Consider the following 14,700-nt stretch of genomic DNA (forward strand, 5'->3'; position numbering starts at 1 on the left):
TTATTCTGCTTTAGGCATATTTATGGAAAGGGGATTTCCTTTCCCCATCCAGTTTGCTAGCCTCCAACTTTTAATAGGAGACTTAAATCCATTTACATTTATTGTGAGTAATGTAATTGAACTGATTTTCACTATCTCATTTTGTGTTTTCTGTTCGTCACCTTCTTTCTTTTAACTTTCTCGCCATCCATTGGACTATTAGAACTATTTTATACTGCCTCCTCGCTTTTGCAATTTTGGGGAGCTATATGATTATTACTATTCCTCCTACATTTTTGACATCCACTTAACCATACACTTTTTCACAAGGCTGATTGTTATTTAATATTTCTATCTTATTACAGGTTCATGCCTGTAATCCCAGAGGCTCTGGAAGCTAAGGCAGCAGGATCACCAGCCTTAGCAACTCAACAAGGCCTTAAGCAACTTAGCAAGACCCTATCTCAAAATAAAAAATAAAAAGGACTGGGGATGTGGCTCAGTGGTTAAGCAACCTGGATTCAATCCCTGGTACTAAAATTATATATGCAAGATTCCAAGGATACCATGTCTGAGAAAACTTAGAAAGACATAAAGGTGTTTTGTTCTGAAAAATTCTGTTAGTCAAGAAGTGACTATCGTGATGCTGAAAGTACGTACGTGGAAGATTTATAGGAAGTTGTTTGATCAGGAAGAAAACTTCCATTACTTACATTGTTAAGAAAAATTATTCTTAACTTAGAATTAATAGAAAAGCAGGAAGGGTACATTATGTTTTCTCAATGTAGCCATGAAGCGGTATTTAACAGATCTCCAGGATCATTTCCCTGTCTTTGACTTTGCTACTGATTATTAAAAAGAGCCCAGACACTGAAGTTACAGGTCAACTTGTAGATTATTTTTTACATTCAATAGGAAAGATAATCTATCTTTTCATTGTCCTGCAGGTATTAACTTATTTTGTATCAAATCTAGCAATCCTAATATTCTTTTTTATTCTGTTTGTAACTGTTTCCTAAAATGCTCTTAGAATCAACTTTACTTTCCTATTAGTTCCCTCATCAATTATTGGACTGAATAAAGTCCTTTACATAGATTCATTATGTTTTGGAGCCATGATTTTTAACTTTAATTTTTTTTCCTTTATATCATGATGTTCAAGTGAAAACTCAATCACTAAAATTAATGTTACATGACACATAGTTAAATTAATAAATTAAGTGTTTAATTTGAAGTTAGACTATTTCATTTTACTCCCTTAAAGTTTATATATATTTTAACTAAAAAAAAAAAATCAATTTTTATTCACTCATACTGGGACATATATACCAGAGCAGATGTCGAGAACAAATCTGGGGAGTATCTGAAATGGAATTTCAAGGATTGACAGAGGACAGATATGCAGTGCAAAGGAGCTGGACACTTTCCCACAGGCAGTGTTGGGGTGGGATCACTGAGGTATTGTTCTAAGTTGGAGTGACATGATTTAAATAAGACAACTTGGCCGCAGTGGAAATGGAAAATGCATCTAACACCTGTTGAGAGACTATTCTAATGGCAAGACCCAATAAGAATTGAAGCCAGAAGAATGACTACAGGAATGGAGAAGTAAAGTCAAACTTAAAGTAAAATCTGCAAAAATTGATAGTGATTGCATTTTGCAGCTGGAGATAGGAAGAAATCAGGACTGACTCCCATATTTAGTCATGATAGCCAGTCTGAAAGAATAGAGATATTATTAATTGAGATAGGTAGCACACAGACGTGGAGTAAGTAGGTTTGTAGTGGAGGGTTGAGGGGCCTGGGACAGTAATGGTGGGGCCAACAGGCATTGCTCTTTTAAATGGCGATTGCCCCTTTAAGATCCTGCCCTTCCCCCTTAACCCACCCAGGCCCCTGCTGGATTTCCATGCCCTAATTTACAGTCCTCGCCAGAGCATCTGAGCATGCGCTGAAGGAAGAACCAGACTAATTAAAGCTCTCCTGAGGTTCAAGGTACTGCATCTGTGTCTCTTAGCAGAGTTCCATTTTGAGTGCATGCTTTCTCCCATCTGACCATTTTTCTCATTTTTCTTCTTTTTAAGTCTTTTTCTACCGTGATTTTGTAGTATCTGTATCTTTCTTTTATTAGAACTCAGGAAGAATGCACATCTTTTTTTAAATAAAAAGTTAAAACACTTTGGAATACAGTGTCACATAAATACCCTTTGGTTCCTGAAAGGGGAAAAAATAAACAATATTTGGAAAATTACATAAAACTTGGAAGCAAATATAATCAATTGCTACTTTTTTTTTTTTTTTAATTACAAACCCTCTGCACCTACTATCCACTGTCACGTCTTTTGCTTCATTGGTAATTTGGTGACCCAGATGGCTACTGAAATTCAATGTGTGAGATAAATGGACTTCGTGTATGTGAAGTATTCTTTCAAATCCTTGAAATCAGTGCTTTCTACCAGCCTAAACGTATTCAGAGGTACCGCATTTTTTAAAAAATTCCAAAAAACCGTGTTTCTTCTGTGTAAACCTTCATCATGCTGAGATCACATTTATTGATAGTTTGTCACAGCAGATACGGTAATAAAGAGAGCCAAAGTAGGAATCCTCACATCCACGCTAAATTGATATAAACACAGCAATGTGATGGGAATAAACAGATCACAGGAAGTATTTCCGGGTAGTTGTCTGGGAGGAAGGAACAAGAAGACAAAGGGAAGAAAAGCAAAAAGAAAATGGAATTAGCAGGGAGATGGAGGCTTCCCTGTCTTCTGGCCTCTCAATGCAACAACTTTCATTCAGAAAACATTATTAAGTGAGTGAAAAGTACATATTAAAATAGACCCAAATTTAATGTGGAGAATTGGCCATTTTCATGTCTCAAACCTTAGCAAAAAAAACAAAAGGGTATAAGTAAATATAGCTAGGTCTAAAAGTCAGGAAATTAGCCTTTAATTATGCTTGAATTGAACAGAGTGTTTTGCTTGCTGAAGAGTCCAGTTTTACATGTTGTCCAAAAGGCGCTGAACCTAGATAATGGGCATTCATTTAACTCAACAAATACGTTCCTGAGTGCCCATTTTTAATAAAAATGTCAGTGGTGTTATTGCTGTTTTTGTTACTGTCGCTACTGCTGCCCTTTCTTACTTAGGATAGCTCTATAACTAGGGGAAAAGGAGTAAAATGATGAATTGGCTATACTCACAGGGTCAATAAATCGAGGCTATGATTCAGTGCCATGGATGAAAATTTGCCCTGTTCAGTTTCCCAGAATTTCATACAGACACTCCCTGGAACAGCCTGAACCACTTTAGTTGGTGGAGTATCACAGAAGAATGGTTATAACCTACCCTACATCTCAAGGCTCACCCCCACTGGGCTTTGTAAATGAAGGGCAACTCATATTGCTTTCAGAAAATAGGAAGCCTATGTTGATCTCAGAGAATTGCATTTGATGCCCTTGGTCAACCCGGGCTCAGAAAGGAGGAGTCACGACTCCTAAAGCATTCTGAAAACCATAACTAAGCATTCATTCCACAAACGATTGCTGAGCACCTGGCCTGACCTGGGCCTTGTTTGGGGCAAAGAATTGATAGAATACTGAACCAGGAAAAGTGGCACTAGCATTCCTGTGAAGGACTTTTCCTTCTTGGCAACAGTATAGGGTAGAATGGGAAAGAGCGAGAGGGAAGAGGGAGCTGTAGGTGGTGGGAATTGCATATTTTCTCAGTTGTCTGATCATAAAATCGACCCAAAATCACGGTTAACCAAGTGCTGACATTATTAAAAAAGATAGTGCCCATTAAGCCTTCCTCAGTCTAATGGCTCTTGTCCCCATTGTTATCTGCCTTAGCTAAGAAGAATGCAGTCGAATCTTCTCTCCCTATGGTGAACCTCGCTTAGTAGAAAGTTGCATTCATGCACAAACTCAAAAAGAGCATTTGCATGATTTTCAGAACCAAATTAATCCCTAATTTACTGGCATACACACATTTGAGCCAAAAGATCATATTGCATTTTACACAATATAAATTCATCTTCTTTATCAGTCTTCATTTGCATAAGCAGAGTGTCTTATTCTCAGCCAAACAGAACAAATCAAATCCTCCTGTAACTTAGTTGTTCCAACACAAGACTGAATATTCTCAGTGTCATTTTCCATTCCTACAGATTATCTGCCATGGCCAAGATTATTCACCTTCTTTTAGTCCTGGAAACTTTTGCAAACTTAATAAAAGTTATGGGTTGTTTCCAAAAAAATGAGGGTACAGGACTGGGCGCTCTTATACACACCAATAAAATTTAAATATAATGTTTCTTAAAAAGCCACCAAGTCCAATCCCTACATTGTAAAAATGATAAATTGAGGCTATGGAATATTAAGTAATATTTGTAAAATGGTTAAAGGGCATACATTAGCAGAGTAGTACATGAAACCAACTTCACCAAAGTTTGTGCTTCCTCCAGTCCTTGCTACCAAAGACCACCCTTGGGTAGTTTTCCATCTGTGAATCACTTTTTCTTATCTGGAAATATTTATACTTAACAACATTATCTTTGTCACACAGCTGTACTCTGATTCCTTTGTAAACATTCCCAGATCCACAGTGATTTTAGGGTTGGTGGGATTTATGCTGAATAAGGCCTTCTCTCCCTCTCCCAAGCACATATAGAGCTCAGCAGTAGGAATATGTCACAAAGGCATACAGGTAGATTTCTCATCTGTTATATTTGAAACCAGAGAATGGAATCGTTTTTAGCTTTCCTTGGTGAGTCATTCCGGACTCAATGACCATTCTGCTTTTGACCTGAAAAAAAATGAGACCACAAAATGAGGCACCATCAGGCCTGTTTCTTATTGGTCTATGGAAGTCTGGCATATGGCTAATTACAATGTGCCCCTCCTTAAGTGCCCTAACAATCCACCAAAGGCTGTTTTGTCCCTTTGGTTCACTGTTTCTAGCACTTTGTACAGACAAAGAACTGAAGAGTTCCTCTGGAGGCACTTTTTAATTTCAGAGCATGATGGTAGTTGATGGACTTCTGCCTGGGTTGTCAATGGTGTTTTCTCAGCCTGACCTGTTGAATGACCACGTTCCTAACAATGTGACATTTGCCATTTACAGTGTGTCCTGGTGACCAACTTTCCTTTTCCTTGCCATCTTCCTCCCATGGTAGAGACAAAGTTCACTGAGGATGAAATGAAAAACTAAGACAGGTGAAGGAAAAATGAGATGAAATTTTAGGAACAAAATATCTATGGCATAAAATAATTTAATAGAAATGATATTAAAGATTTGAAGTGAGACATTTTGGTCCTGTGGCTTTATTTTTATCATTGTCCTTTTCAGCTATGTTTATGACCCCCACCCCCCAAAAATGTGCTCAGTGTCAAGGAGATGGGTGTCTCTTAAAACAACATATAATGGAAAGATATTGCCTCAATACTAGTTTTTAATTTGCTATATATTAAAATGCAAGCAGATAACTAAACATCACTTAAGCAGAGAGGGTTTTCTGCTTAATGAAGTACTTGCATAAGGAGATGTTCTGACAGAGATGGTACATCTGACATTGGGTACAGAGGGGCAGGATGAATTTAGTCCCAGGGCTCTCTGCTGGCCCTGCCAACAGGTGACCAGCTGGCACCAAATACGAGCATGACAGCTTGATGTGCTCAACTAAGACCTATGTTTTTATTTTCCTGCATCCAGGGAGAAGCTAAAACCATGATTTCTAATTCCCTTACTGGCATGGGGCAGTGACGAAATAAATGAGTTTCATCAAAGATTGTAAATAGAAATACGTCCAATGGTTTGAAATTCTGAAGTACAGGCTGAGTATCTCTCATTCTAAATACTTGGGACCAGAGTATTTCAAACTTCTAATTTTTTTCAGTCTCTGGAATATTTGCATATAAGTAACGGGATGTCTTGGATATAGGACCAAGACTAAACAGAAAATCCATTGATAGGAAATTCATACACCTTATGCACATAGCCTGAAGATGATTTTATAAAATATTTTTAGAGGGCCTGCATTTTGACTGCAACCTATCACATAAGATTAGGTGTAGAATTTTCTACCTGTGGTTTAGTATTGGCACTCAGAAAGTTTTGGAATGTGGAGCAGTTCAGATGTGGAGTTTTTGGAATAGGATGCTACCTGTAGTAGAATTTGGATGTTACCTGCAGTAACATTTTAGGAAATTAAGTGATTTAAGGACTAATGTAATGTGGACCACCTGAGTTCTCCATCATGTGAACAAACAGAAGAGCTGATAATATGAGAAATTTTCAAATTTGAACATTTAGCTTTAAGATCAGTATTAATGGAATGCATATCTTTAGAGATGGCCTATACCCCCAGATTTTGGGGAGGGGGTAAGTGAGAAGATTTGGCTCCTCTGCCTTAGCCCTTAGTTGCTTGATTTGACTCAAAGTCAACACAGTTATGATAGACAAATATTTCAAATGATCTCTTGAGTGTTTTTCTTTTAACTATTATTTCTCTTTTCATTGTAAGGGTATCTTTAAAAGTGTCTTTAAAACTCCTAAAAAGTAGTTTTTTTAAAAATATATATATATATATTTATTTTAATTGTAGATGGACAAAATGCCTTTATTTTATTTATTTTTATATGGTGCTGAGGATTGAACCCAGTGCCTCATATGAGCTAGGCAAGCACTCTACCACTGAGCCACAACCCCAGCCCCAAGAGTAGTTTTAAAAAGAGGAAAATATAATATGACCAGCAATCATGGGAACCTGTACATGAGGGGTGGTACTGTTAGACCTCGAGTTCATATGGCCCAGTCAGGCAGGTGGATCTGAAACACCAAACCGTCCTGGAGAACAGCATTCCCTGCACCCTTGTCCAGCTGGTCTGTGCTGGAGACCAGTGTGTCTTACAGTTTCTATGAACAATTCAGGGCAGAAGCACATCTGGAATTCAATCACAACCATACCTACTCCTACACCTGTCAAGGTCATTTCAAATTTTCTTTAGGGTTATATGACAGGTTCCCCAAGATAATTTTAAAATACTTCCATATAGTGAAACAAAAATACAAAGTTACGTGACACCAAGTAACTTACAGAAAAGAGGCTATAGAACTGGCATTCACACAGAAGGGGGACTTACTGAAAAAGAACTTTGATATGATTCTTTACACTTTCTTTTTATATTTACCACTTCTTATTAGATTGACGTTTTCCTTTCAATACCTGGACACGTTTAAAATATCTGATTTGAAGTCCTTGCCTGCTCATCTGTTGAGTCTGTCAACTTCTGGGTTTGTTTCTATTGACTTATTTTTATCCTGGTTATGGTCTCAATTTCCTGCTTCTTCTCATATGGTGTAATATTTTATTAGATGCTAGAAACTGGGAAGTTTTTTTCCTTTATTGAGCATTTGATCATGTTGTGTTTGTTAAAAAGTGATAGTCTTTGTCCTTGCAGGCAGTTCATTTACTCGGGCATCAGTCTGAGCCTTTGGAAGCTTGTTTTGAAGCTTTCCTGAAATTTAGAGTAGTGTCTGCTCCTCTTACAAAGGCTTGTCCCCTATGAAGCTTAAAGTGACTGTGCCAGCTGTCCTCTGTAGACTCCTCATACCAACTTGGCTTTTGCCTCTTGCATACCCTGGAACTACTCTCTCAGATCACCAGTGACTTTTAAATCCAAAGGGTATTCTCCAGTTCTGTATTACTTGGCCTCTTGGCGATGGCATTTAACACTGTCAACACTCTCATGCTCTTGAAATTCTCTTCTTGTGTGACTTGTGTCTCCTGATATACTTCTGGTTTTCCTCTTCCCTCCATGGCTATTAAGTAGGTCCTCCTTCTTCTCTTCAGCCTTTAATATTCCTCAAAGTTTTTTTCAAGTGCCCCCTCTTTTTGCTATGTTCTTTTTTCTTTCTCCAGGGAATCCCTTTCTGTTCCAACGCTTCCACTACCACCTATTTTACACTAACAAACAAACAAAAAACGTGTGTGTGTGTGTGTGTGTGTGTGTGTGTGTGTGTTTTCTCTATCCCAGAGGTCCCCCAATATTCAACATCCACCCATTACCAACTACTTCCTCAATATCTTTTCTTGGATATTTCAAACACATGTGATAATTCATATGTAATTCCAATGATTCCAGGTCATTGATGTACACCTGCTCTTTTTCCAAGGTTCCTGTCTCATTGAAAGGCAGTGTTCAGTTCCTCATGCAAAACAATCTAGGAATCATTTCTGAAGCCTCGTTCCTGATATGAATTCCAATTTGAATTATTAAATATAATCATAGTTTTTCTCCAAAATATCACTTGAATCTGTCCCCAAGATCCAACAGGAAAATCTTGATCCTGTACAATGGTCCTGGTTCTTTAGAAGAAGAGATAAACTTGGCATTTGATGGTGTAAGAGATAGCCTCAGGGTGTTGTCCACAGTCAGATTGTTTTGGAAGAAGAACATTTTCTAGGTTGTTTGGAGAACTCTTCAGCCATGGGAGGAATCATTGACCAGAGGTGTCAAGATGGTGCTATAGAAGCCTGGGTGAGCCTTTGCCTGCAGGGATGATAGCTCCAAGGCTGTGACAGTGGATCCACACTAGGCACAAGAATGAGGAAACAGGAGTGCCCATCCGTACCCACCTTGTACAAGATCTCAGCCTACTTTTCACCCAAATCTAGGTGCAAAACCAAGAAAGAGGTGGAGAGATCTCAAACTGACTAAAGTCAAGATTTTAACTTCCAGAAGAATGGGGGCTTGAAAGTGAAATTAACTTCAATTACACCTTTTCAAAATTTCTATTTCTTGCAAAGGAATAGAAATCCTACTCAGTGTATGAACAATACCACTGGTAAAGACCATATTTAACCAGATGTAAAGATCAAGTAGGTCCTATAATTAGAAGTCTCCATCTGCACCATCTGCTTCCAAGCCAGCATCATCTCTTCCTTGAATGCCAGGAGTCACTCCTAAATGTTCTCTCAGTCCACTCTTGGTTACCTGCAGTCTCATTTACCACTCCAAAATATAAAGGATCTTTTTGAAATGCAAAGCTGATCCCATCACGCCTCTACTTGGAACCTATTAACAACTTCTCTTTGTTCTTAAAGACCAAGTTCACTGACTAGGGCCTTCAAAACCCTGCACTCTTCCCAGCAGCTCAGGAAGCTGAAGCAAGGGGATCCAGAGTTCAAATCAAGCCTCAGCAACTTAGCAAGGCCCTAAGCAACTCAGCTAGACCCTGGTTCTAAATAAAATATTAAAAAAGACTGGGGTTGGGGCTCAGTGGTTAAGCACCCCTGGGTTCAATTCCAGGTACAAAAAAAACCAAAAAACAAAAAACAAAAAAACCCCCGACAAACCCTGCACTCTTCAGCCAGCCAGCTACCCCTCCAGGCCTCTCTCCTCCATTCCTACTAGGACTCTCTCTGCCCCACGTGCAGTACTCTGCACTTCTCTCACCTCCTCTAGTGTACCCACTCCCTCTGAATACCCCTCTGTCATGCCTACACCAACCTGTTGACCAATTGGTCAACTCCGACTCATCCTTCAGTCCCCACTTAAGTACCACTTCTTCCCTAAAGCCTTTATCCTTTGCCTACATCAGACAGGGACATACTGGGACACACCTTCATTTGTTCCCTGTCATTTTACCTCATAGCACTTTGCTACATCTGTGTTCCATGGAAGCAGAGGCAGGGGCTCACCTATTCTTAACACCCAGGACACACACAACACCCCAGTCAGAGCGTCTGGCAAGAAGACAGCATGGCAAAAATGTTGCATAAATGAAAGGAGTCCAGAATGCTGATTCCCAGGAAAACTTGAACTGAAATGGTTTAAAATGCTTCCTAGAAGGTGGAGCAGATTCAGATAAAATTTCCATCATTAAAGCTGTGTATGTCTTACTGGTTAAGCCCCAATTGCTGGAATTTTTTTTTTTTTTCACCTAAAGTCTCTCTAGTTCTGACACTTAGGGCTGTTCATTAAGAGAAAAGGAACCAAGAAGTTGGTCATTACTCTTGATCACTAAGCTATCTGTTTCTGCCTGCCTCTCTCACTTCATCTTGTGCCAGTGCCCTACCTCTTGCCACGCTCCACCCAGATGAGTTTTATTTCAGTTGCTTGACCACACTAAGCCTCTCCCCTCTGTATGGGATTCTTCCTTCACCCGCTGAACAACAGAAATACCACTTCTCAGGTGAGGCCAGCTCTGTTACTCCTGCCACTGCAGTCTCCCTGTCTCTGTCATCGCTCTTATGTCAGCTGGTGAATTTATGTCTCTCTCACTTACAACTCTGTAAATGGAGGAACCTTGCCCAACGCTGTTTAATCCAGGATCTAGCACAGTGCCTAAGGCATATTCAATACTTAATATGCATTTGATGAATAAATGAATTAATATTTACAAGGAGGTGGTAAGGCACAATTACAGGTTCCAGGGATTAGGATGTGGATATCTTTGAGGGCCATTACCTAGCCTACCATGGGTCAATTTTGAGCTTGAATTTCTATCATACTACCTTTTAAAAACAAAAGCAAAACAAACGAACAAACAAAAACGGGCATTTTGCTTTCGGTTTGGGTGCTTTATAATTGTTGTTTTTCTTCAAAGTTTCAGCAATTTTCAATGTGAGTCAAACTTCAACTATAAGCAACAAGACCCAAAATTTTGTTTTTATAAGAAAAAAGGGTACAGCTTTGTTTGGTCAGGTGTCTCCTTTGGAAAGTGTCTACAATAAAGCTAACTTAAATAAATCTTTGTCTAATTAAAGATCTGTTTTAGAGCTGTCACAAGATAAAACTTCCAGAGACTTCCGTTTGGCAAAATACTGAGCAACACCTTTTCCAGTGTGTTTCTGGTCCTCCCAGATCTACTTCCACTTACCTAGGTGAAATAGAAATTCACAACAGAGAATTTTGTGTTTTTCTGCTTCAACTCCACAAATTGAGGTTTGAAAATCAATTTAGTTGGTGTTTGCCCTTTAGAATGTTATACATTAACCCTGAAAACCTTCTAAACTATGTAACTCCAGGGTAAAGTCAAGAAACACTTAAGAACAGTAAAGACCCCTCCCTAAAGTTACATAAGCCTCTGGCCTGAGTTTTAGACCAAAGTTACCTCCATACATCTATGATTTCCCAGACTCTACTGGGAGAAATAGTCCTGAACTGGGATTCTAAAAACATGACTCTCTCAGCTAGTTGGGAGACTTTGGGCAATCTATATGAATTCTTGGAACCTCAGGACCCTCATTAGTAAAATGATAAAGTTGGAATAGATCAATGGTTTTCTAATACTAAGCAATGAACTCATTTTCCAAACAAAATGTTACAGAGAATCCTGATACATTTGACCAGAACCAAGTGGAGCTGCTCTGATACCAGTAAGAACAGGGAATTATGGGGGGAGATACGAACAGGAGCAGAATGGACCAGGGTTCGACTGTTTCTGTCTTCCTTCCACAGTGGAGGCACAGTTTGCAAACCTGGATAGACAGTCTGCACTATAGCTTTCAAGAGTACACATTCTAATTCTGTCACTCTCCATTGTACTCAGTGAGTCAAAGCTCTCAAATAAAAGTAGATGAGAGATCATTTCCAGAAAGATTTGAGGCTGGCTTAGGGCTTGCATAGTTTTGTAAGCTTGTATCCTTTCATGTTCTGCTAACCCTGACCCCTAGCATATCAGAGTCATAATTTTTTAAGCCAGGTGTCCTGGTGCCTGCCTGTAATCCCAGTAATTTGGGAGACTGAGGCAAGAGGATCATGAGTCTAAAGCCAGCCTCAGTAACATAGTGAGGCCTTAAGCAACTTGTTGAGACCCTGTATTGAAGTAAAATATTTTTTAAAAGGACTGGGGATGTGGCTCAGTGGTTAAGTGCCTCTGGTGTCAATCTCTGGTACCAAACAAAACAAATCAAAAATAAAAATAATAATAATAATTTTCTTTTGTCATTTTAGAGAGAATTTTTCAAGTCTCAAATACTTGTGAAAGTTCTTAAAAAACTTATAGACTGTAAATACTGTGTCTTTTGTGCCTGAGGGAAATGTGCCTCAATATGCTGCTTCCACAGGCCAAATCCTATTGATTTCACTGATGAAATGTCACAAAGGGGGACTGGCTAATGTAAGCAATCCTCCATTTCCTTCCTGCAAGTCTTCCTTAACCCTACGTCATTTCTATCTTGCAGCTAGCATATAGAAAGAGCTAGTCAAGGGTATTAAAATCATGAATAAATGAATCAAGGGAATGTGAGCTATGTAAACATTGCAGTAGAACCAAAGCTCAGTAAATCTTAAAACATCTGATCTCCACCTGGGTGTTTTAGGATATGTAGCTTTTGACATAATAAGTAACGTCTGATGTTGGTACTATTGAGAAGAATTAAAAAGTCTGGCAAAATTGAGTGTTGACAAAGATGCGGGAAAGCAAGAACTGCCAGAACATGTGTAAATTTGTGAGCAGGTAGCCAGCCTTTGGTGAAATGTGAAATTGCATATGCCTCTGGTAAACTTTTGCAGGGTCTGAAAAGAAACATTATCCAGTTCAGATTAGGTATTCCTTTATTTAATATGTTGAATAAAGGCATAAAGGTGTTCATTGTAGCATCGTTTGTGGTGAGTAGAAGTAAAGCAACATGATCCTCCATTACTAGGGACACGGGAAGGAAGATGAGCACAAAGGATACATTCAGTGACAGCTAACGTTGGTCAAATGATTGCAGTGTGCCAGGCAGACTTATTCTCGCAACAATACTCTGAGATATTCATTTTACATGGAAGAGATTGACAGATTAAGCTGGAGATCATGCAAGCAGGAGGAGCCAGAGCTGGGCTTGCTCTAGTTCCAACAGCTAATCACTGAGCTACCAATGATGAAGGGCTGCTGCCTCCTGTCCTGCGAGTCTGTGCAGGACACCTGCCCTGTGGTTGTTGACCATTCCCACTGGGCAGTCCTTTATGTTTCAGATCTTTCCTCTTCAAAGGGAACCAGTGTCAACTTGTCCTGCAGTAGATAGGAGCAGAACTCTACTAGGTTCCAAGTGACTCTTCTATATGTTAAGGCAAGTTTTCCTCCCAGGCCATTCAAATGACTGAAGGTCCAGCAGTGAAGAACTAGTTCTCTTTCTTTCCTAATCTTCTTGAGGTTTATTTTTCAAGTAACATGGCACAATATAATCCCCCCTTGAAGTCTTTTCTCTGGAGTGCAGGCATATTCTCAGGGACACTTTTTGTGCCCTACAGTCTTCAGACCACTTGAATGTCAATCATTACAGTAGGCTGTGATATAGCAAGTCCCCTAAAGGTGACTTGGATCTGAAGGGCTATTTTTCCCTACTCTAAAAGACTCCTAAGCACTAAATTTTGGAGTTGTTTTGCCCTGTCTTTATAAACATTTTTGTCTTCTCCTTCTTTATGTATTTGTTGTCTCTTGTAGCATTCTTGAACTGTCTGCCACTTTGGCAGCTTGCAGATGGGAAATCAGATGACCCAGCTCTGTAGAATTGTGCCTAAAGTCATCAGATCCTGAGCCAAATACTATGTGCAGTCATTAGGTGCACACGCTGTGGCTCCCATGGTGCCACGTTATCTTACTTCAACCTCAGGGTCTCCCCAGAGACAGGCACAAGGGTCCACGTTTTGCAGACACAGAAGATCCTGGAGGGTAAAGGACTTGCTTGCCAGAGGTGATAGAATCATAAGTTGCAGAGCTGGGATCCAGTCTGGTCTTTTGGCACAACTACTGCAAAGTCTTTCATTCATTTTGTTTTTGCTGATGTTTGTGGTTGAAATGACCAGTTAATTAACCCCTACTGAAATGGTACACTTCTGTGTTTAATTTCCTTTTTTCACAAAGTGAGTCACCTATAAATTGGAACACTCTCTTACTTTAAAATATTCAGTGGACGTGTAGAGACTAATTAGAAATTGGGAGTTTCCCGCAAGGAAAAAATATCCCTGTTACAAGAAGCATAGTTCAGCTCTTTTCAGCTGTTTCCACCAGTCTGGCTGTTCTTTTTGTGGAGGATTCTGCTTTTCTTGGAGTAAGCTTATGTACTGATATAGCAAACAACTCATTACGGGGCACTAAGTACTAGGTACTATTCTATACCCTTTACAAGTACTACTGCACTTAGTGAATTCATTCACTTGGTCCAACAGGCAGAAGCTGATAATATTATCCACATTTTACAGATGAGGAAACAGGTTTAGAGAGATCAATCTATTTGTAAGTCATACAGACAACATTTGAACCTGAGAAGCTTGTCTCTAGGGTCCAGGAGCTGACCAGTTCCTTTTTACTAACCCACATTCTGTCCTGTGCCAGACAAGGTAATAATAGCCAAGAGCAGCGGACAATAGTTAGGAGCCCCTTTGTCTGCAAGTGGGAGGACAGGTTTGGAAAGCTGTCCTCAGAGCCTCCAGCAACTTCTCAGGGTCATTGTCATGGAGCAAAAGGGGGACTGGCCTTCCCTTTTCATGTCAGTTTACTAGCTGGCACCCTGTTGATCTGAGAGAGTTCCTCGTGAAGAGTCTTAGGGAAAAACCTTCAGCAACATTACTGCCCCCTCTGCTTTCCCACTCAAACCACCTGCCTGGCATTCTACAGGTAAGATCCAGGTATGTGTGTGCATGAACACCTTAGATTTAAATAGGGTGGATTTTGAATGTGTTTGTGTGTGTGTGTGTGTGTGTGTGTGTATACACACTGATTTTTATAT

Source organism: Sciurus carolinensis, chromosome 1, assembly GCF_902686445.1.
Source record: "Sciurus carolinensis chromosome 1, mSciCar1.2, whole genome shotgun sequence".
In the NCBI taxonomy this organism is placed as follows: domain Eukaryota; kingdom Metazoa; phylum Chordata; class Mammalia; order Rodentia; family Sciuridae; genus Sciurus; species Sciurus carolinensis.